The 25,441-nt window shown below is 44.8% G+C and overlaps 1 protein-coding gene and 2 non-coding genes across 3 annotated transcripts in view; 1 reads left to right on the top strand and 2 right to left on the bottom strand.

Annotated features, from left to right (window-relative positions):
- LOC124555919 (cell surface glycoprotein 1-like) overlaps positions 1-25,441 on the bottom strand; it is a 546,947-nt gene that overhangs the window by 413,404 nt on the left and 108,102 nt on the right. The gene's annotated exons all lie outside the window — the stretch shown is intronic.
- Trnat-ugu lies at positions 4,475-4,549 on the top strand. The gene has a single exon. It is a non-coding gene; the product is annotated as a tRNA-Thr (tRNA).
- Trnap-ugg lies at positions 24,282-24,365 on the bottom strand. The gene has a single exon. It is a non-coding gene; the product is annotated as a tRNA-Pro (tRNA).

The raw sequence follows: 25,441 nt of genomic DNA, 5'->3' as shown, positions 1-25,441 counted from the left end.
ACCACAGCTGTATTGATACACGTTTATTATGACGTGACCGACTTCCTCCCTTAAAACTTCATCAGATTTCTGGGTTGTGTCAATATCGTGCCTTATGTGACGTTACAGCAAAATCTGAAAATTGCAAGTAGACTTCTTAAATCGCGGTACTGCCACAACATGGCATCCTGATGATGTTTTAACGAACGAAACCGGCTGTGACACAATAAATGTGAGTTATCAATCATTAATATTGGAATAAATCAGTTGTGGAGCTCAAAGCGATGAAGACTGCCTTTTGAAAATATCATGTATCAAGAAGCTCCTTTCCATATCTTTAACCGATTGTGAAATTCATGGCAGAGGGTACTTTCAATAACACCTGCTACTAATGAAGGAAGGAGACCCCAACCTTTACTCACCTTTCGTAGGATTGCAGTACCTTCTTGATGTAACAAATGCTGCTACAGTACGGCGCTCTTCTAAAGCATTTTCGAGAAATCAGAAATCAAAGTTTTAAGAGCCTGGTGAATACCATACGAAACCACTGCTATCGAGAAACTCCGTTACCGCAAACGGCGAAGGTCGTGGTTGCGGTTATGCCAACAACGCTTCCCCACAGCTGGCGCTCACGCAGGATATGAAAGGCCCATAAAATTTTGAACCTCGATTTCTAGTAAATGCTTCAGGAGCGAATCGTACTAGAACACCCTTAATATCATCTAAGCGGGTGTTATAATCGTGTGAAAGATGAGCAACGACGTTCACCGGGTGGGGGTATGCTTTCCCTGTTTGTGATCTCGCTCAGTTTGCGGATGGAACGTTATTGGAGTGACTGTTTACATACAGTTCGTATACTGCTTTGCAATTGCTAAGTAAGTATGGGAATTAGATATACGTCCTAATATCGTTCTCTCCCCCTCCCTCTGTCCATCACCTCCTTCCCCATCTTCTACTTCCACTTCTCTGTCCGTCTCTTCTTCTTGCCTCTCTCTGACCTTGAGCCTTGTTCATTATTATTGGTTCAAACGGCTCTGAGCACTATGGGACGTAACTGCTGAGGTCATCAGTCCCCTAGAACTTAGAACTACTTAAACCTAACTAACCTAAGGACTTCACTCACATCCATGCCCGAGGCAGGATTCGAACCTGCGACCGTAGCGGCCGCGCGGTTCCAGACTGTAGCTCCTACAACCGCTCGACCACCCCGGCCGGCTTATTATTATTGCAAATTCAGCTTCCCTATTAGTATTTTAACCGTAAGCTGATAAGCCATAAATACAACTTTCCTGTTTTCTGCGAAAACCGAATGCTAGGAAAATAACAAAAGATCACGTTGTTGTGTTGTTGTTAAAAGGTATATATAATGAAAAAGAATATTTGAGAAACAATTTTTCAAAACGCATGATGTCCATTGTTGGACAAAATTGAGTTTAATATGAAATAATATATTTCCTGACTCAATCTACACACTCCTGCAGTCAGATCCTAACAAGATGTATTTTAGAGCCTTCAAATGGTTCAAATGGCTCTAAGCACTAAGGGACTTAACATCTGAGGTCATCAGTCCCCTAGACTTAGGACTACTTAAACCTAACTAATCTAAGGACATCACACACATCCATGCCCGAGGCAGGATTCGAACCTGCGACCGTAGGAACAGCGCTGTTCCGGACTGAAGTTAGAGCCTTCAAAAAGATATTTGGAAAGTAGCAAATCCAAAAAGTAACATTTTGTCCTCTAGTACAAATGAATCAAACTACACGAATCCTATCAATTTAATAAATTTATTTAATTTTGTTTTATGAAGTATCTTGGCTACTATGTAAGGCCGGTAGACTGAAGTGAAACCGTACTAATAAAACCGTACTAATAAAAAAAGCAAAATAATAATAAATATTACCTCGTAATAAGAAAATTTTTATCAACAAAAAAGCTAACCGTTTCGTGCAAAATTCGAAAAAATTGATAAAATACTTTTTTCGGCAAAAGCTTTTCGTTTTTCCTGAAAATTTTACTTTCTGGGAAATTAAGCGTTTTGAAAAATTGCTCCTCGTATATGGTAGCAGGAATATGTCTTATCTTTCAAATGTCCTGCTATCGCAGTTAAAACCGAATGCGTAGAACAAAACTGTACATTTCACAGCATACCATAGGACGTCAGTTCCCTTCTCGCTGCCAGTTTCAACAGAAAATCTGCACATTATCGTTTGAAAAATTATATAGCCTATGTTCATCCGAACTTTCGAGAAATGTGTAAATATTTGAAGGAAATTGGTCATGACATTTTCTAGACTTGTGGTAAAATCTTTTCCCCTTTATATATTATATGCATTCTTACATGTTAAAAATGTATAGCTTATGTTCATTCGAATGTTCATTAGAGTACGCTTAAAAATTTGACTTTGATTTGCCAAGCATTGTTGATATTTTTTTAACTACGTTAAGCAATGACTTGTCATTATACAGGGTGAGTCACTAACTATTGCCACCTAGAATAACTCCTAAAGTATGATAGGAGCTGAAAAGTTTGTGGGACAAATGTTGCATGGGACAACGGGGGCAATAATATGACGTTGGTTTTTTGTTGCTAGGTGGGGTGTCATACACAAGTGACTTTAGATACCCCCATAGGAAATAATCAAGGGGATTCAGGTGATGTGACCTCGCAGGCCATGGAACAAGACCTCCCCTTCCAGTCCAGAGACCAGGAAATACTTCCTAGTAATCAGGCTCGTCCTCCTCGTTTCCTAGCAGGAAATAAAGATTGTACATGCAAATAAACAGCACAGTACACGTAAACTTGTGCGCATGTTAGTTGTAAATATGGTTCAAATGTCCCGGGTTCGATTCCCGGCGGGGTCAGGGATTTTCTCTGCCTCGTGATGACTGGGTGTTGTGTGCTGTCCTAGTTCTCTACAGCGAGAACTTCCTTGTCGGCGCCCGCATCTCGTGGTCGTGCGGTAGCGTTCTCGCTTCCCACGCCCGGGTTCCCGGGTTCGATTCCCGGCGGGGTCAGGGATTTTCTCTGCCTCGTGATGGCTGGGTGTTGTGTGCTGTCCTTAGGTTAGTTAGGTTTAAGTAGTTCTAAGTTCTAGGGGACTGATGACCATAGATGTTAAGTCCCATAGTGCTCAGAGCCATTTGAACCATTTTGGTTCAAATGGCTCTGAGCACCATGGGACTTAACATCTGAGGTCATCAGTCCCCTAGAGCTTAGAACTACTTAAACCCAACTAACCTAAGGACATCACACACATCCATACCCGAGGCAGGACTCGAACCCGCGACCGTAGCGGTCGCGCGGTTCCAGACTGAAGCGCCCAGAACCGCTCGGCCACACCAGCCGGCAGTTGTAAATAATCTGGAAAACAGTGATGCTACACAGAGCGATAGACAAGTTTACTTCCGTATCCCAATAAGCTGGCTTCTCCGAACCCAGGTTCCCTCAAATTGTTCAGTTTATGGAAACACCATGTTTTGTATATGAAGATGGTACTTAAAAAACGACCCTTTTTTTCTTTTTTTTGTCGGGCTGGCCACGTTTTTACGATGACCTTTATGAAATAAAATATTTCTGGGAAACGTAAATAAGTGGACTGTTTTGTACATAATGGTGTAACAATAACAAACGTAAACTGCTTCTATCAGGTTTTTTTTATATATAAGACGATGACCTTTATAAAATAAAATATTTCTGAGGAACGTAAATAAGTGGACTTCTGTTTTACATAATAGTGAAAAAATATCCTGCTTCTGTCACTACAAAACAATAACGGACCACGTTCCTCTTCTTGGGCACGTACCTCGCTAATCCCCTTATAACTCGCGTTGGTGTCGGGTACGTCTTCACGTGTGGTGGTGGATCCTCTCCACTGTCCTGGTCCTTTCTTGTTCTGATACTTATAGGCAATAATTTCATTCTCCTATTCGGGACACCGCAACTGGGTGGGGGATCAAGCAAGGCACCCCCTAAAAAATTAGCGTAATACCTAAGCTGTCGACAGGCGTACATCAACGGGGACAGTTGAAAATGTATGCCCCGACCGGCACTCGAACCTGGGATCTCCTACTTACATGGCAGACGCTCTATCCATCTGAGCCACCGAGGGCACAGAGAATAGTGCGACTGCAGGGATTTATCCCTTGAACGCTCCCCGTGAGACCCACATTCCCAACTTAATGTCCACACATTACATTCGTAGTGCCCCTGCCCATTACACTCATTACTCGCGGCAGACAATCTTACCCAGTCCCGTAAGAGTTCGGGCAATGCATGTGCATCCAGCACAGAAGGAGGAGGTCAATGGCCGGTTAGCCTTAACTATATGAAGATGGTATCTGTTCTTTCGGGACTTTGTAAGATTGTCTGCCGCAAGTAATGAGTGTAATGGGCAGGGGCACTGCGAATGTAGTGTGTGGACATTAAGTTTGGAATGTGGGTCTCGCGGGGAGCGTGGAAGGGATAAATCCCTGCAGTCGCACTATCCTCTGTGCCCTCGGTGGCTCAGATGGATAGAGCGTCTGCCATGTAATCAGGAGATCCCGGGTTCGAGTCCCGGTCGGGGCACACATTTTCAACTGTCCCTGTTGTTGTATATAAACACCTGTCGACAACTTAGGGTCTTAATTTAACTATCATTTCACCCTGTATTGTAGTCCAACACATCTGTAAATTATTCCATACGTCATGACCATTAGATGACCTCAATTTTCTGACTTTCCTCAAGTTCATCCCATAAGGCCAATAGGATTTAAGTCAGGTGCATGACTTGGCCAAATCATATTCTTCCAGTTCCCCGCATTTCTCTTCCCTATTGACACATCCTCTGAAGAATTTAGGAGTGTGTTTACGATTAATGTCCTCCTGCAGCACAAACCCACGACCAGCAACACTCTTGTGAGGTGGAACGGCATCCTTGATCGGTATCCTGTGATATCCTTCTTTCTTTAATGCTCCATTAATTCTCAATAGATCACCTTGTTTATCATCTGCAGAACATCCTCACACAACTATAGACCCCCCCCCCACCACCACCACGCTTCACCGTTGGCGTCACACACTGACTCTTCATACCTTCTCCATGAAGTTGACGAACAAACATTCGACGATCGCTACCAACTACTTAAAACTTAGATTCGTCCGTGAGTAGCACCTCGGGCCATTGCTGACACATTGTACCATTGCTGTACGCTCTAGCTTGTATGTTACTGAGCCCATTGCAATCTTTTCATACTATTATGTTTGCGTAATAAAGGTGTTCTGGCCTCTACGCGCACCTTTAAATCTTGGTCACGAAGACAGCGCTGCTCTGTTGAGACATACATCGCAGCAGCTCGTATACTGTTCGCTTCCCCGCAAATTTCAGGTGCAGTACTGGTCCTCTGACGTTTATTCTTTAAAGATATGATCTGATCATCACTGTGTGATGTTACTCGGAGTCTTCCAGATCACGGAACACTTGCCTTGACACCAGTTTACTTGAACCGCTGCAATGTAGACACCACTGTAGACTGGGATACGTCAACTTTTGTTGCTACTGTCCTACCACAATAGCCTTTCTGATACAGAGCTACAATTACAGCACTTTTTTTAACTCCACTCTCTCTCTTCTGTCCCGTTAGGAGGTAATGAGGTAGGTACACGCACTGCTAGATGCACACAATATACTGTAAACTAATGCGCACTCGTTGCTACACAGACAGCTGATGAAATGAGGACTATTCGTATGGAATCGTCTCGAGTAAACCCACTTCAGTGCTCTTCAACCTACTCATTAACGCCCCTCTGTACGAACAAGCAGAGAAGTACAAAACAGGGGCATTTAGTCTTTAGATATTTATTTTATTATCAGAACGGGGACATGACAGAATATTCAAATCGAAATCCCTGTTTTAACCACAAATCCATATTGTGATAGGTGATCGATATCTAAAATCTCGTTATTTACTATCCTTTTTGGTTCAAATAGTTCAAATGGCTCTGAGCACTATGGGACTCAACTGCTGTGGTCATAAGTCCCCTAGAACTTAGAACTACTTAAACCTAACTAACCTAAGGGCATCACACACAGCCATGCCCGTGGCAGGATTCGAACCTGCGACCGTAGCGGTCGTGCGGTTCCAGACTGTAGGCCGGCCGCGGTGGCCGTGCGGTTCTAGGCGCTTCAGTCCGGAACCGCGAGACTGCTACGGTCGCAGGTTCGAATCCTGCCTCGGGCATGGATGTGTGTGATGTCCTTAGGTTAGTTAGGTTTAAGTAGTTCTAAGTTCTAGGGCACTGATGACCTCAGATGTTAAGTCCCATAGTGCTCAGAGCCATTTGAACCATTTTTGAACCAGACTGTAGCGCCTTTAACCGCTCGGCCACTCCGGCCGGCTATCCTTTTTGGTGTTGCAGCTTTAATGAAGAGCGGTGTACACTCAACGTAGAGAAAATAGCTATATTTAGATGCATAATGTTCCTCGCGGATTGTAACGGTTATCTGCCAAACTAGCTTACAAGCAGCCTGACGCTTCACTCCGCTTTGGATGTCTTTCCTAGTTGCCACGCTGTGGTGAAAGCAGGCGGCACGGTGTTGCAATATGCAAGTGATTTAAGCAGCACCACAGAAATGTCGCTGTCACAGCTGATAAAGGACTCTCTCGACACAGTCAACAGCACACGAACAAAACAACTGAAATCTATGTGCCATTCTTCGGCAAAGTATGTCATCGTCTCGGATCGCGCTACGGTGGAGCAGAAGGCTAAATGGGCAAGTCATAACACAACCTTTTAAAATGGCGGCGTCACCGCAAGTGTGACGACATTACACGAATGTTGCTTCTTATGAGGCTTCTAAAGATAAGGCAGACGGCTACATTCGTTGTCATGCCACAGACTTCATGCAACGTCCTTCCATATATGGCAGTCCTTGAGTTTATGTTTATACATGATTTCGTCCCGGCTCCAAGACTTATTTCGCGGTTTGGGGTCCACTCCTTATAAAACCCATAGGTTACACTAGTTCGGATTTCCATCACAAAAATGTTGCTTTGGATCTACATCTACATCTACATATATACTCCGCTAGCCACCGAGCGGTGTGTGGCGGAGGGCACAATTCGCGCCAAAGTCGTATTACCCCCCCCCCCCCCCCCCCCCTCTGTTCCACTCCCGGATCGCGCGAGGGAAAAACGACTGTCTGTACACCTCAGTACGAGCTCTTATTTCCCTTATCTTTGAATGATGATCATTACGCGATCTGAAAGTTGGTGGTAATAATATATGCTCTACATCCTCGGTGAAGATTGGATTTCGGAATTTAGTGAGCAGCCCCTTCTGTTTAGCGCGTCGTCTGTCTGCAAGTGTGTCCCACTTCAAACTTTCTATGAGATTTGTAACGCTCTCGCGATGGCTAAATGTACCAGTCACGAATCTTGCCGCTCTTCTTTGGACATTCTCAATCTCTTGAATCAACCCCAACTGGTAAGGGTCCCATACAAACGAACAATACTCTAAGACTGGACGAACTAACGTCCAGTAGAGGTGTTGGTATTAAATGTAAAATAGTTGCCTTTCGGCCTCCTTCTAGTAACACGGTGTTGGTTCTCCTGCCAACCACAACAATAGGTTACAGTTACTAATATTGAGAGATAACTGTCAGTCATTACACCACGCATTTATTTTCTACAAATCCTCATTGGTTTGTTCACAACTTTCGTGTGATACTACTTTTCTGTAGACTACGGCATCATCGGCATACAGTCTAATGCCGCTGTCAATACCATCAACCAGATCGTTTATGTAAATCGTAAAAAGCAGAGGATCTATTACGCTGCCCTGGGGCACACTTGAAGTTACTCTTGTTTCTGTTGACGTTATCCCTTTTCAGGACGACATACTGCTCCCTGTCTGTTAGAAAACTTTTTATCCAACCGCATATGTCATTGGATAGACCGTAAGCGCGCACTTTTTGTAGCAAGCGACAGTGCGGAACTGAGTCGACAAGGATGGAACATAGCGTGCCCCAGTCATAAAGATATGACAGATATTTAAGAAAAAAAAAGACATTAATTAATAGGCAAATTGTCGACAAAATTTTGATTTGTGATATTTTGTTTCTGGATATATTATTGACTATGTTAATTTGTGCTCTTATGCAGCATGCTTTGTATTAAAATGGCGCTGAGCACTCTCGGACTTAACTACTGAGGTCATCAGTCCCCTAGAACTTAGAACTACTTAAACCTAACTAACCTAAGGACATCACACACATCCATGCCCGAGGCAGGATTCGAACCTGCGACCGTAGCGGTCGAGCGGTTCCGGACTGGGCGCCTAGAACCGCTAGACCACCGCGGCCGGCATGCTTTGTATTACTGGGAATGATGGTGCCTGTAGTTATTGTTTTCTGTTGTCTTTAAAATAGTCTTTTTTGTTTCCTTTGTTAACGTTCATATCTAGGAAATTAATACTACACACAGAATGGTGCACACTAAAATAAATTAATCCTTGTGGACACTGATCAACAATATTTATTAACATAATGTCTCTGGTACACCCAGCAAAAAATTGTTTGCCACGTCACAGGAACGTGTGATTTAAATGTGTATAAATAACCCTTAAGTACCAGCTACCGGAACGAGACGTCGCAATAAATATTGGAATGAAAACATGTCTGAAGCTGAAAGAGTGTTACTTTACAAATTTCGTACTACAGTTGCGTGTCCCAAACAGTTGCATGCAACATGGACAAATTTAAATGGTGTAAATGTTTTAAATATCTGCTAATGATTCAGAATACCCACTTCCGTACGTTGAAGTACACACGGAAAATAATGATGTGTGTTTGGGTAATGAATCGCAGTTCTGACTTTCAAAAGACTTCCACAGGAAACGTGCCGAACAATGCTGTATTTCAAAATTCTTAAGGCTTTCGTGGCCACTTGTTGACAAAGTGCCTGTTCGCTTCTAGCTCGGGTTCTTCAGCCGACGTTAGTTTAATGAGGTTTCTGAAATTTCGCCAGCACGAGTGGCTGGCATTGTCAAAGCTTCACTCTCCATTGTCGGTGGTGGACTGGCATCGAGTTTTCGGCCGTAAATTGCATGTATCTGGCGCGCCAACGACCGAGGGCTTTTCCGTGGTCATTGCCGCTACGGTTCTTCCCTTGCTGCTTTGTATGGTCGTTCGCTCAAGCACGGGAATTCAGAACCCGTTCATCTTACGGCTTTCTTTATTCTTGAAGGTACTGTCATGTTTGTGTATTTTTGTAGCTTCCCTGAACAAACGGAAGTGTCAGCTCTTCTCTACAGCGAGAACTTCCTTGTCGGCGCCCGCATCTCGTGGTCGTGCGGTAGCGTTCTCGCTTCCCACGCCCGGGTTCCCGGGTTCGATTCCCGGCGGGGTCAGGGATTTTCTCTGCCTCGTGATGGCTGGGTGTTGTGTGCTGTCCTTAGGTTAGTTAGGTTTAAGTAGTTCTAAGTTCTAGGGGACTGATGGCCATAGATGTTAAGTCCCATAGTGCTCAGAGCCATTTGAGCATTGTCGGCAATTTTTACTATGTAGTCGGTCTCTCAGACACGGGCGAATTCTCCACCTGCCCCAACCTACAATGCCAATTATATTCGGTGAACCTGGTGTTGATTGATGTATTTTTCTCAATTTTTTTTATTCTACACGCCAAATTTTAATCCATCAAGGCGGTTTACGAAACAGCTAATTTATTCTGGGAAACAGAGAACTGCTTACAAAGGGGGGAAAAAGTGAAGAAAAGCAAAAAGTTGATTTACGTACGCACACACATTGACGGGAAAAACATAGCAACATCAAGGAGGAGTTGTGTGACATACCAAAGTTGTATTGTATTGTATTGTATTGTATGTTATCCGGGGACCTAGAAACGACGGAGAGGCTCCGTCCCCGCCGCAGCCACAGTGGTCCACATCCCCACGACGACTACCGCAGTCCACTTCACCCCTCCGCTGACCCACATCAAACCCTGGGTTATTGTGCGGTTCGGCCCCCGATGTACCCCCCTCCTCCCCCCCCCCCCCCCACCCGGGAACGTCTCACACCAGACGAGTGTAACCCCTATGTTTGCGTGGTAGAGTATTGGTGGTATACGCGGTACGTGGAGAACTTGTTTGCGCAGCTATCGCCGACATAGTGTAACCGAGGCGGAATAAGGGGAACCAACCAGCGTTCACCGAGGTAGATGGAAAGCCGCCTAAAAACTATCCACAGACTGGGCGGTTCACTGGACCTCGAGACAAACCCGCCGGGCGGATTCGAGCCGGGGACCAGGCGCTCCTTCCCGCCCAGAAAGCGGTGCGTTAGACCACACGGCCAATCGGGCGGGCAAACCAAAGTTAGTTAAAAAAAATGGTTCACATGGCTCTGAGCACTATGGGACTTAACATCTATGGTCAGCAGTCCCCTAGAACTTAGAACTACTTAAACCTAACTAACCTAAGGACATCACACAACACCCAGCCATCACGAGGCAGAGAAAATCCCTGACCCCGCCGGGAATCGAACCCGGGAACCCGGGCGTGGGAAGCGAGAACGCTACCGCACGACCACGAGATGCGGGCCCAAAGTTAGTAGGCGTGTTTCTACATCCGAAAGAATATGTCTATTCAGATTTCGTGCCAGTCGTATTAGAGTGGCGGTAGTAGCGCCACTATGAGGAAGGGAATCAGGTTTGTTTTAGAAACACGCTGTAACGGTCGTGAGCTTTAGTTACCTTTGAGACTAGACGTGCTGAGGGCTACGAGAAGCTGGATATTTTTTCTGCGACATTGCAGAAAGACTTTGCAGGAATGTAGCCAATGCCTGCCGTAGTGGCCGAGAGGTTCTAGGCGCTACAGTCTGGAACCGCGCGACCGCTACGGTCGCAGGTTCGAATCCTGCCTCGGGCATGGATGTGTGTGATGTCCTTAGGTTAGTTAGGTTGAGGTATTTCTAAGTTCTAGGGGACTGATGACCTCAGAAGTCATGTCCCATAGTGCTCAGAGCCATTTGAACCATTTTTTTTTTTTGTGGCCAATGTACATGTTTGCTGTCTAGGTGTCACCAGAATGTACGGTAGCAAGAACACCGGGCTTGGGACGGCCACGTGGTATTACCGAGAAGAAAGACTAACATCTTCGGGGTGTTGCTTTGGCACATCGTACTGCATCTGCTGCAGCATTCTGAACAGCAGTTGGCACCACAATGTCGCAAGGTATTGTAACAAATCGGTTACTTCAAGGACCGTTCCGAGCCAAACGCCCTGTAATGTGCATTCCACCGAACCCAAACCACGGCCACTTGCGACTTGAGTGGTGTCAAGCGAGAGCTCATTGGAGGGCTGGGTGTAGGTTTGTTGTGCTTTCTGATGATGCTTGCTTTGGCTTCAGTGCCAATGATGGCCGTGCGTTGGTTAGGAGGAGGGTAGTTGAGGTCCTGCAAGGAACTGTCTGCATGCCAGGAACACTGGACATACATCTGGAGTTATGGTCTGGGGTGTGATTTCGTATGACAGCAAGATCACTCTCGTGGCTATCCCACCCACACCGACTGTTAATTTGTGGGTCAATTCGGTGATTCGACCTGTTGTTCTGCCATTTATGAACATCATTCCAGGGGGTGTTTTCCAACCGCTTGCCCACCTACAGCTGTTGTAACCCAACGTGCTCTACAGATTGTCGACATGTTGCCTTGGCCTGCTCGATCACCAGATCAGTCTTCAATCGAACCTATCTCCAGTCGAACACATATGGGACATCATCAGATGACACCTCCAGCATAATCCGCAAACAGATTTAACCGCCCCTGTATTGCCCGACCAACTGCAACAACCATGGAACTCTAGCCTACAAGCTGACATCCGGCACCTGTACAACACAATCCATGTACATTTGCAATGGATTACCTCGCGCTTATATTAACCTCTGATCTTGCAATGAAATGAAAAAAGTGGAAATGAAGTCCCATGCTTCTTTACAGAGCGTAGGGGAACGATGCGGGAGACCCGCACCGCCTTACTAGGCAAGGTCCTAGTGGAGGTGGTTTGCTATTGCCTTCCCCCGACCGTAATTGGGATGAATGATGATGATGAAGACGACACAACACCCAGTCATCTCGAGGCAGGGAAAATCCCTGACCCCGCCGGGAATCGAACCCGGGACCCCGTGCTCGGGAAGCGAGAACGCTACTGTGAGACCAAGAGCAGCGGACTGATCTTGCAATATTAGTTAGTTAAATACGTTACCTAAACAAATGTAATCCAGAAATTACATTACTCTGCAATTGTAATTTTTTGATGTTGCGATCTTTTCCGTCCGTGTACTTTAGTGCAGAAAAGTAGCAGAAGAAACGCGTAAATCTGCAATAATTATTGAAAAGGGTATCCTATACGCCAAGACAGTGAAAACAATGATTTCTTGTTTATTTAAAAATTATGAAAATTTCATCGCAGAGCTACGAGCGTCCAGTACACACTGGAATACAGAGTAAGTGGCAAACGTAAGAGAGATATTTAGACGTATATGTATAGTTCCGTTATGTGAAGTGAACTCCAGAATATTTCAGCTCGAGAGCACGTAAGGCGTAGTTATTTTTAAAAACTGCATATCACATACGCATTCGCTGAAATGTCGTTTTGAGCTCTTACGATACATATACTGTATGTATACGAGGAAATTGAAAACAAAAGTAATGTTCCAGAACAGGAAATTAAAAGGAGGATGTAGATATCGAAAAGAAACAGTGCGCAGGAAGTTGTTATTTGTGAGCAGACGGAAAACACAAATTAAAAACCCACGTGCATACTGTTTCTCAGCTGAACGGCGTTTCGTCTCTTCTGTTGAAAAAGTGAATACACTGGGCTCTACACAAAAATAATTAAATAGTCGTAAACTTCCCGTTGTACAAAATACACAACAGTTTTGATATATCGCGTTTGTTTACTTTATCGGGCAGCAGAAAGGCAAATATTCACGATTAAATTTTCCCACATCAAAATAATTAATGGAAAAATACAACGAAGAATCTAAATGAAATTTCGTAAATAATGTTCACTGCTGGGTTGAACTTAATGTACCAGATTAGAATGTGCTTAGTCATCAACAGGTTTCATCACCATCTTGACAATTTGAGAGCAAACATAGTCGCTTCATCAATGAGATATATCCGATTCGTCCAAAAATGATGACAATCATTTGGTTGTCTTCAACAGACTGAGAATTATTTTTTGTCTACACTTCTTTCTTTCAAAATATTTACCGTAACAATAAAACTTTTACCGATTACACCATCAGTTCCGCTACTGAATGCTCATGTCTCATTTTCCTGACTTTGCTTTTAACAGTTTCCAGACAGTTTTAGCACAGCTCATTTCGTTGTGTGGGGGGCGGTAAAAACGAGTTCGTAGCACTATGAGAACGCGATACTGCTGCTACAGTCGTTCTACAAAGGCTATCAATGAAACGAGAAGGCCAGTCGTCTCATTTTTCTAGCTCGGTCATATAAAAGTTGTGTTTCTCTAACCGTACTTCAGCCGCAGTGGCACGGTGACATTCTGACTGATCGCCGTGAATGTCGTAAAAAGTGGCGCAGCACTAAAATGTCTTACGTACATTGTAGTAAACAAATCATATTCACGAAGACCAATGAAACTTACGTTTCTAGTTCCAAAAGTGTTAATACATCAAGTCATTCTTCTCGAAAATAAACTCAGTCGTCCTATAAACCGACACCTGACACATGATGTACAGCCAGTTTACAGGTAAAATACAGCTAGAAACAGACACGCGAATGCGACATGTTCACGGCTTATCTGTGCAGGGAGGGGGGGGGGGGGGAACTGCCCATCATTATTTTAATGTAAAAGCGTTTCAGTTAATACCATGTTTCTGACAGACGACAGTGCCGTAGATGCTACACAATGTAATTAGCTTATGATTAAGATCATGGAGGATAGTATTGTTCGAATGACTTATCACTTTAAAAATGATGTTGAATTCTTCTATCGTTCCCAACAGCACTGAGTTTTTCACGTGCATTAAGTACTAGGAAATGGAAGGATAACCTAAGGGAAATAAATATTTACATGCCAAGAGACAGAAAGTATAACAGCGATTCGAGGCGTAACACGTTGTGGCATAAATCCGAATATATTTTAGTGTAGTGAAGCCTAGTCTGCAGCAGAATCACTAATTTTAACATATAATAGCCAAAATGGTTACTGAATTTAACTGATAGAAGAAGAAAACATATAATGCAGCAAATGAAACAGCAAAAGTGAATACGTACGTCTAAAAAAGGAGACTGACAAACTGCAAAATAGCTATAGAAGCATGTATGACTATGAGCATGATACACAGCCCCTATAGCCAAATTAAGAAGGAATTTGGAGAAAAGTGAAGCACTTATGTAGATATTAAGAGCTCATATGGAAAGCCAGTACTAAGCAAATAAGGGATCGATGGAAGAAATGCACGTAAAGAAGCACTACAGCAAGGAAATGATCTTTAAAACAACGTTATGGCAAGATAAGAGGGAGCAGATGAAGATGGGATGGGATATACGATACTGCGAGGAGGATTTGACAAGGCACTGAAGAACCTAAGTAGAAGCAAGACACTGAGTAGACACCGTTCTCTTAGAATTATTGAGATCGTTGGAAAAGCCAGCCACGAAGAAACTATTCCACCTGGCATGCAACAGTAGAAAAATAGTGAGGTATGAGTTCGGTTATTCTTTGAATGTTACGATCTTTGTGTGTGAGTACACGAGCGTTCATGTTGCGTTCCTTAGTTAACGTAATCTTCGCTGAATAATGATGATTAATACAATGACTGTTTCCTCTTACGGAACTATAGTGTTACGTTTTTATACGTGTTAAATGTTGCTGAAGTTTACAAGTACATTAAATTTTGTGAATAAATGTCAATTTGGAATCAACTTACTTCGTTAAACTTTTCCGCAATGTGCATGCAACCAAGTCATTCATCTCCCGTGGTGATTAACCTCATTTATCCCGTGTGAGGATGATACTAGGAAACATTTTGTGAAGTTCAGTCCGTGATCGGTCGACCTGAGGTCAAGTGGTTAAAATTCCGTTGTGCGGTTGCTTTATAACAGGACATAGGGCCAAATTCAATTAATGTTTATGTGACTTCAGATGGATTGGCATTTAGTGGGAGTTAGAGAATGATAAGCACGCTTTTGTTCAATAGTAAGCTCGCGGCTATGGAAAAGTCCATCCAATATGACGAAAGTACGTCCCACCGAATATCCATTTCGCAAGACTTACAAGGGAACCATCACGGATTTTGATGAGTCTTAGGTGTAATGTAGAGGAGTCTGTCCTGGCTACCCGCCTAGAGGCTTTTCATGTGAAGACACCTAATTTCCGAGAATATCTCTGTTGAAGTTTTATGCGTACCATCTACATCCGTAACGTCAAAAATGTTTCGATCAGAGGCTAAGGCTCACGGCTACTACCCTGGCAGTACGGGCTCAAATTTGGCCGTGTACTTTTTTTTCATGCAGAAATATTAAATAGTATATGTCACGCAAAATTATTACAAAACAGACATTTACGCCGTAGTAATTTCATAAATAAAAAATCCTTCCAGCTAAGTTCCTTCAAATGTGTACACTGTGTGGTACACAATAGATTACAGAATCACCTTACTGTGCTTTGTATCACTTCCATCGTTTACCGTATTGGAACAGAATTCCGGATGGTATTTGTCGTAGAAACCACCGAAACACAAACTCGCCTTCTGCCCAACAGACATTTGATTGTGCTGGATACTGCATCTCCATCTGCAATGGAATTAGCGGAAATTGTGCTCGGTGGTATATTTGTAAGAAAGTTGAAATCGTGAAGCAATCATTCGGTGTATCAGGCGGCGTCAGTGAGCACGTCCTTCGATTGCTCATCACATCCCTCTACTTCTGATCAATCTTCTTTCTGCAGTCCTGCAGAAATGCTTGTCTCTTCCATTTCATTGTACTCTTTGACGCACACTGCACTGACGACGGGTTGCGATGAACTGATGCTGACGACAAATGTCAGCCTGCGGTTTCCAGGGCCTGGGAATTCCGTAACTGTCCTTGAGGTAGAGACGACAACAAGAGGCGCGGTCACGTCTAGGAAACGCAGTAAGAAAAAGTTGACCAAATACACTGACGGAAAAAATATCGTAACCTTAAAAATATTTACTACTGAGTAATTAAGTTTCTGGAATACATTTGTCTAGGTAACATATTTAACGCTGTGGTCGAACGGTTCTAAGCGCTTCAGTCCGGAACCACACGGCTGCTACGGTCGCAGGTTCGAATCCTGCCTCGGGCATGGATGTGTGTGATGTCCTTAGGTTAGTTAGGTTTAACTAGTTCTAAGTTCTAGGGGACTGTTGACCTCAGAAGTTAAGTCCCATAGTGCTCTGAGCCATTTGAACCATGTGGCACTTGGTCGGTCAATACAGTGTCGGTTAATGCTGGTTGTGGATGCAGTTGTCGCCCAATGATGTCCCATAAGTACTCGATTATAGACAGATCTAGTGATCGAGCAGACCAAGGCAACATGTCGACAATCTGTAGAGCACGTTGGGTTACAACAGCTGTATGTGGGCAAGCGTTATCCTGTTGGAAAACACCCCCTGGAATTCTGTTCATGAGTGGCAGTACAACAGGTCAAACCACCAGACTGACGCACAAATTTAGTCAGGGTGCGTGGGATACCACGAGAGTGCTCCTGCTGTCATACGAAATCACACCCCAGACCATGACTCCAGGTGTAGGTCCAGCGAGTCTAGCACGCAGACAGGTTGGTTGCAGGCGGTCACCTGGCCTCCTCCTAAGAAACACACGACCGTCATTGGCACCTTAGCAGAACCAACTATCATCAGAAAGCACAACAGACCTCCAGCCTGCCCTCCAATGAGCTCTCGCTTGATACGACTGAAATCGCAAATCACGGTGGTTTCGGGTGAGCCGTATGCACGCTATAGGGCGTTTGGTCTGGAGCTGTTGGTGGAGTAATAGATTCGTAACAGTTCGTTGCGACACTTTGGTGCCAACTGCTGCTAAAATTGCTGCTGCGCATGCAGTACGATGCGACAGAGACACACCCCGAACACAATTGTCTTCCCTCTCGGTAGTGCCACGTGGACCGTACTTTCTCGTGAGCACCGCGGCCAGCAAGTCATGTACAGTGGCTACATTCCTGCCAAGTCTTCCCGCAATATCCTAGAAATAACATCCAGCTTCTCGTACCCCTATTACACGACCTCGTTCGAACTCAGTGAGGTGTTGATAACGGCGTCTTTACTAATATCAACTCACCGCATTCAGTCTCAAAGGTATCTAACGCTCACTAATTTTGCTGCGTTTATTAAAATGAAACCTGATTTGCATCCCCATAGTGGTGCTACCAGCGTCACTCCTATGTGAGTTGCGCGAAATCTACACTACTGGCCATTAAAATTGGTACACCAAGAAGAAATGCAGATGATACACGGATATTCATTGGACAAATATATTATACTAGAACTGACATGTGATTACATTTTCACGCAATTTGGGTGCATAGATCCTGAGAAATCAGTACACAGAACAACCATCTCTGGCTGTAATCACGGCCTTGATACGCCTGGGCATTGAATCAAACAGAGCTTGGATGGCATGTACAGGTACAGCTGCCCATGCAGCTTCAACACGATACCACAGTTCATCAGGAGAAGTGACTGGGGTATTGTGACGAGCCAGTTGCTCGTCCACCATTGGCCCGACATTTTCAATTGGTGAGAGATCCGGAGAATGTGCTGGCTGGGGGAGCAGTCGAACATTTTCTGTATCCAGAAAGGCCCGTACAGGACCTGCAACATGCGGTCGTGCATTATCATACTGGAATGTAGGGTTTCGCAGGGATCGAATGAAGGGTAGAGCCACGGGTCGTAACACATCTGAAATGTAACGTCCACTGTTCAAAGTGCCGTCAATGCGAACAAGAGGTGACGGAGACGTGTAACCAATGGCACTTCATACCATCACGCCGCGTGATACGTCAGTATGGCGATTACGAATACACGCTTCCAATGTGCGTTCACCGCGATGTCGCCTAACACGGATGCGACCATCATGATGCTGTAAACAGAACCTGGATTCATCCGAAAAAATGACGTTTTGCCATTCGTGCACCCAGGTTCGTCGTTGAGTACACCATCGCAGGCGCTCCTGTCTGTGATGCAGCGTCAAGGGTAACCGCAGCCATGGTCCCCGAGCTGATAGTCCACGCTGTTGCAAACGTCGTCGAGCTGTTCGTGCAGATGGTTGTTCAAGAATGGCTCTGAGCACTATGGGACTTAACGTCTGAGGTCATCAATCCCCTAGAACTTAGAACTACTTAAACCTAACTAACCTAAGGACATCACACACATCCATGCCCGAGGCAGGATTCGAATCTGCGACCGTAGCGGTCGCGCAGCTCCAGACTGAAGCGCCTAGAAGAGCTCGGCCACTCCAGCCGGCGCAGATGGTTGTTGTCTTGCAAACGTCCCCATCTGTTGACTCAGGGATCGAGACGTGGCTGCACGATCCGTTACAGCCATGCGGATAAGATGCCTGTCATCTCGACTGCTAGTGATACGAGGCCGTTGGGATGCAGCACGGCGTTCCGTATTTTACTCCTGAACTAACCGATTCCACATTCTGCTAGCAGTCATTGGATCTCGACCAACGCGAGCAGCAATGTTAGATACGATAAACCGCAATCGCGGTAGCCTACAATCCGACCTTTATCAAAGTAGGGCACGTGATAGTACGCATTTCTCCTCGTTACACGAGGCATCACAGCAACGTTTCACCAGGCAACGCCGGTGAACTGCTGCTTGTGTATGAGAAATCGGTTGGAAACTTTCCTCATGTCAGCACGTTGTAGCTGTCGCCACCGGTGCCAACCTTGAGTGAATGCTCTGAAAAGCTAATCGTTTGCATATCACAGCATCTTCTTCCTGTCGGCTAAATTTCACGTCTGTAGCACGTCATCTTCGTGATGTAGTAATTTTAATGGCCAGTAGTGTAATAAACATCACATTCCAGATGTAGCAACACGCCTGTCAACTTTCGTTGACGTCGCACAACTCTCCCTTGGCGTTGCGGTCTTTTTTACGTCGATGTACATAGGATTTTAACTACGAACTACAATCGGAATACATATTTAAAGCAAGTTTGCAGTAATAATTAATTTATTACCGAAATTACTTCGGTGAAAATCACTATTTTAGAATAATTTTACGTGCCGGATGCGAATTAATCATATCCTGTACACTACGAGAGAGTACACGGGAAAATTAGAATCCTTACTGTTAGCTTAGGTGGCGTAAACCTGAGCCTCTGTCCCCAAGCTCTCTCGGCCGAAACGTCATTAACGTTACGGGTGTCGGTGGCGCGTATCAAACTACAATATCGATTTCCTAGGCGACTGGGGGCCGCCACAAGTTCTGCCACCAGCCAGAACTCAGAGGACGTCCCTCCACAACGTACCTACAACTTATCAAAAACCTGCTTAACTACTTCTGTGGTCCATTGTTAGACATTTTAAATATTTTATATACACTGGGCGGCTTTTACACTACTGGGCCCTAGAACTGCTACACCATGAAGATGACGTGCTACAAACGCGAAATTTAACCAATATGAAGATGATGCTGTGATATGCAAATGATTAGCTTTTCACAGCATTCACACAAGGTTGGCGCCGGTGGCGACACCTACAACGTGCTGACATGGGGAAAGTTTCCAACCGATTTCTCATACACAAACAGCAGTTGACCGGCATTGCTTGGTCTAACGTCGTTGTGCTGCTCGCGTAAGGAGGATAAATGCGTACCATCATGTTTCCGACTTTGATAAAGGTCGGATTGAAGCCTATCGCGATTGCGGTTTATCATAAAATGGCTCTGAGCACTATGGGACTTAACATCTATGGTCATCAGTCCCCTAGAGCTTAGAACTACTTAAACCTAACTAACCTAAGGACAACACACACATCCATGCCCGAGGCAGGATTCGAACCTGCGACCGTAGAAGCCGCGTGGTTCCGGACTGAAGCGCCTAGAACCGCTCGACCACAGCGTTAAATATGTTACCCAGACAAATGTATTCCAGAAACTTAATTACTCAGTAGTAAATATTTTTAAGGTTACGATATTTTTCCCGTCAGTGTATTTGGTTAACTTTTTCTTCATGCGTTTCCTTGATTTGACCGCGCCTCTTGTTGTCGTCTCTACCTCAAGGACAGTTACGGAATTCTACTACTTAAACCTAACTAACCTAAGGACATCACACAACACCCAGTCATCACGAGGCAGAGAAATGCGGTTTATCGTATCGCGATATTGCTGCTCGCGTTGGTCGAGATCCAATGACTGTTAGCAGAATATGGAATCGGTGGGTTCAGGAGGGTAATACGGAACGCCGTGCTGGATCCCAACGGCCTCGTATCACTAGCAGTCGAGATGACAGGCATCGTATCTGCGTGGCTGTAACGGATCGTGCAGCCACGTCTCGATCCCCGAGTCAACAGATGGGGACGTTTGCAAGACAACAACCATCTGCACGAACTGTTCGACGACGTTTGCATCAGCATGGACTATCAGCTTGGAGACCATGGCTGCGGTTACCCTAGACGCTGCATCACAGAGAGGAGCGCCCGAGATGGAGCACTCAACGACGAACCTGGGTGCACGAATGGCAAACCGTCATTTTTTTCGGATGAATCCAGACTCTAGCGCCTAGAACCGCACCGTCACTCAGGCCGGCGTTTTGTTTACAGTATCATGATGATCGCATCCGTGTTTGGCGACATCGCGGTGAACGCACATTGGAAGCTTGTAATCGTCATCGCCATACTGGCGTATCACCCAGCGTGATGGTATGGGGTGACATTGGTTACACGTCTCAGCCACCTCTTCTTCGCATTGACGGCACTTTAAACAGTGGCCGTTACATTTCAGATGTGTGACGACCTGTGGCTCTAACCTTCATTCTATCCCAGCTAAACCCTACATATCAGCAGGGTAATGCACGACCGCCTGTTGTAGGTCCTGTACGGGCCTTCCTGGATACAGAAAATGTTCGACTGCTGCCCTGGCCAGCACATTCTCCAGATCTCCCACCAACTGAAAAAGTTTGGTCAATGGTGGCCGAGGAACTGGCTCGTCACAATACGCCAGTCACTACTGTTGATGAGCTGTGGTATCGTGCTGAAGCTGCATGGTCAGCTGTACCTGTAAACACCATCCAAGCTCTGTTTGACTCAATGCCCAGGCGTATCAAGGCCGTTATTACGGCCAGAGGTGGTTGTTCTGGGTACTGATTTCTCAGGATCTATGCACCCAAATTGCGTGAAAATGTAATCACATGTCAGTTCCAGTATAATATATTTGTCTAATGAATACCCGTTTATCATTTGCATTTCTTCATGGTGTAGAAATTTTAATGGCCAGTAGTGTATATCTGGATTTACGAAGGTTGGCAACTATTTATTCACAACCGATACAGAAATGTTACATGTTTGCACCTGTTACTGTCGTTGAAAGTAGTCACCAGCGTTGTGTAGAACCCGTTGCCAGTGATGTGGTAGGCGTAGTATACCGTTAGCAGAGCCTGTTCTGTTGATGGTGCGAATGGAGCGGTCTAAAGTTACCGTGATTCTCGTGTACGACTGTGATGGTGTTATCCTAACGCATTACGTTCCTCCACGGCATACCGTCAATGCACAGTATTGCTGTTCGTTTTTGGAGCATCACCTGCGACCAGCTTTGCGAAGGAAGCGGCGACACGTAACCTAACGTAACCTTCTGCGCAACCCACCCATCTTTTCGCACGACAATGCGCGGGCGCATACAGCGCAAGCTGTGACTGCCCTGTTCGGTCGGTGGGACTGGGAAGTACTGTACCATCCACCATACTCCCCGGACTTAAGCCTTTGTGACTTTGATTTGATTCCGAAGATGAAGGAACCACTTCGTGGCATTTGCTTCAGAACTGTTCCAAAGATTCGACAGGCACTAGACCGCTCCATTCGCACCATCAACAGAACAGGCTCTGCTAACGGTATACTACGCCTTCCTCATCGCTGACAAACGGGTCCTACACAACGCTGGTGACTACTTTGAAGGACAGTAATAGGTACAAACATGTAACTCCTTTGTATCGGTTGTGATTAAAAAGTTGCCACTATTTAAGTCCAACCCTCATATTTATAAAATAATGATATAATTTGGTGAAGGTTCTTCTTTGCTAAAGAAAGTTTGTGAATTCTTTTGCTTTGTAAACTCTTTGGAATAATGTGAGTACCGCAGAATGTAAGTAGTGATGGGCATGCCTCTGATGGTAGCAGACGTTTTTCTAAGTTTGTCACCGACAATGTAATTATTGGTTTTTTGAATGTGGGAAATGTAAAAACGGTGTGCTATTGAAAGATGTGACAATGAATAAAATTCAAGAAAAATACAGGCATATCTTCATCAGTTATTTAGTCATAAGGAACCTACAAAATCGAAATTTCAGCTGCAAGAACGGACCCCTAGACAAGACATTAAGCCATCGACAACAACAGCGTGATATGGAAGGTAAGTAAAAAGTTATTCTTTTGTATATCTTAAGCCTCTCTAAGCTTTCAATATTTGTGGGCTCTGGCTCTGAGCACTATGCGACTTAACTTCTGAGGTCATCAGTCGCCTAGAACTTAGAACTAACTAAACCTAACTATCCTAAGGACATCACACACATCCACGCCCGAGGCAGGATTCGAACCTGCGACCGTAGCGGTCACGCGGTTGCAGACTGAAGCGCCTAGAACCGCACGGCCAATATTTGTGCAAAGACAGAGAACTTTAATAGTGATGTGTGGGACGGTAGTACTACAAGTTCTGGTTCACCTTGTATATTACACAGAGATGAGCCACCGGTTTACTTGTGTGTTGATCCATCTTTAGAACGGAATACGCGAACAATTTTATGTGGCATCGATTCGAAAACATTAGGTAGTTTTCCGGAAGTATGTGGCTTCGGATGTCTACGCATGATAGGTTATGGGCTGATTGTGAAAGCGGAACTGGCGCCCGATAGTGATTCAGATGTGTCCTATGGGGTTCAGATAAGGCGAATTTGGTGCCGAAGTTATCATGTAAGACGTGTATATTTCTATTGTCTATCGCCAAACCACAATTTATGAAAGATGTTTATATTTTATTAATAGGATTAAGTAGGAATAATTAATATTTGTCATTTTGGAAATAATTGTGGTAGCAGGGAACATCTGCACCAAAGTATTGTTGGCGGGAGAGACCGCACATTGATATAATTTTAAAAAGGGCGGGAGAGACCGAGTATGGATACATTTTAAGAAAAGAGCGGGAAAGACCGCGAATTGATACATTTTGTAATGGTAGCAGGGATTGTCTGCACCAGAAAGCATTGTTGGCCGGAGAGACCGCACTTTAGCGTTTGTAGGAACTCATTAGTAAGCGAGATGTGAAGGGAGTCGGTAGCAGGTTTGAAGCGAGAGGTTGAGAGGAGCGGTGTGCCTGCCAGCCACCAGCCATGATTTACAAGAGATTATAAACGGATGTACAGAGACATCAGCTAACTATTATCATAAGAGGAACTAATATTATTCAAATTTTTTTTCTTTTTTGTTGTTGTTGAGAAACTCAAGACTACTGAAAGTATGTTTGCGGAATGCTAGTTGTAATATTATTGTAAAAGTAAGTCCCATTTGAACGTTTGTAAAATCATTTCATTCACAATATAATTAATTCTTGCAAGCAATATTGCATTACTCATTATAATCCATCCCAAAAACCATCAACATAAAACTAAAGGTTTAACTATGAATTACGTAACTTCAGTCAAATTAATTAAAGAATAACGTCAGCTTTGGTAATAAAGACAGCCACTTATTACGACAGCCCATCAGCAGCTAATAGAGTATAGTAAAACAGAGTAAGTATATTCATGTCGCAGTCAGATGGCGATCCAGTAACAGTAAAAAAGGTAAGGAACAGTTTTCGGTTATTGCAGGTAACGACTGAGGGCCACGACGACGACACATTCTATGTTTCGTCGAAATAATCAGAAAATCACTTTTAATAAGCAGCATTTAAATTTGTATGCGAAGATTGAGAAAGAGAATTAATTTCAAACGGAAGGTTCAAATGGTTCTGAGCACTATGGGACTCAACATCTGAGGTCATCAGTCCCCTAGAACTTAGAACTACATCAACCCAACTAACCTAAGGACATCACACACATCAATGCCCGAGGCAGGATTCGAACCTGCGACCGTAGCGGTCACGCGGTTCCAAACTGAAGCGCCTAGAACCGCTCGGCCACTCAGGCCGGCTAAATCCAGTAGGACTACTCAGTCTTTGAACTAATTTGGGACAACACTGTCGAATAGACACGTAAAATCCCACTTTAAAAATTGTTTGTTTGTAATTGGAAGACACTGTCGCTTTCCGTTGACACTGGGCGTCCCATGAAGAAAGGAGTGAGCAATGGTTCTTGTGCCGACTCCTCCTACACATTGTAAAAACGAAACTGAAATTATCTACCATGTCATGCGGTACAGGAATACCGTTGGTATTCGGAACAGTTTTCACTCATCTCGAACGATAAATACTGGACTTGTACGGTTTTCAGCTGAAGACGGAAACCGCGAGAATATTTCGGGGTCTTCTGGCAGAAGCGACCGATCTCAGTCGTTAGGGTCTGCAGAGATGGCGGTTACGATGTACCGGCTTGTTACTGACGGACACCACTACCGAAATGAGAGGGACAAGGCAATTGTTTCCACTTGGTGTGTGGAGCGCCACCAGCGAGGGACAAGCCTGCGCAGTCAACTGCGCCACAGGCCATAGGAGGGGGGCGCAGACCTCAGACAGAACAACACGCCCCCTTCGAAGCGTGCAGAACACATGCCGCAGCTGCCGCGCGGGATTGGCCGAGCGGTCCAAGGCGCTGCAGTCATGGACTCTGCAGCTGGTCCCGGTGGAGGTTCCCTCGGGCATGGGCGTGTGTGCTTGTCCTTAGGATAATTTAGGTTAAGTAGCGTGTAAGCTTAGGGACTGATGACATTAGCAGTTATGTCCCATAAGATTTCACACACATTTGAACATTTTTTGCACATGCCGCAGCCAGTGGACAGCGCCCCAGTGACGAACAAGGTCGCAGCGTCCGGAACGGGCGCCGGCTTCACTCAGTACGCTGCTGTGGGCACTGCGACAGCTTATGCGCCAAAGCCCGGCACTCGTCGAAGCAGCAACGGCAGTCCTCCAGGCCAATGCCGTCAAAAACCACTGACATCATGGATAATGCCCATATCTATGACCTGACGATATGCACGTTCAAAGCGACCGGACTATGTCCCCAGAAGGGCGAATTTCACCAGTTCCTACGGGACGAGAATGTTAACA

This window comes from Schistocerca americana, chromosome X, assembly GCF_021461395.2.
Source record: "Schistocerca americana isolate TAMUIC-IGC-003095 chromosome X, iqSchAmer2.1, whole genome shotgun sequence".
Taxonomy (NCBI): Eukaryota; Metazoa; Arthropoda; class Insecta; order Orthoptera; family Acrididae; genus Schistocerca; species Schistocerca americana.
Note: the sequence above shows the minus strand (reverse complement) of the source record. Positions and strands in the feature narration are given on the sequence as shown.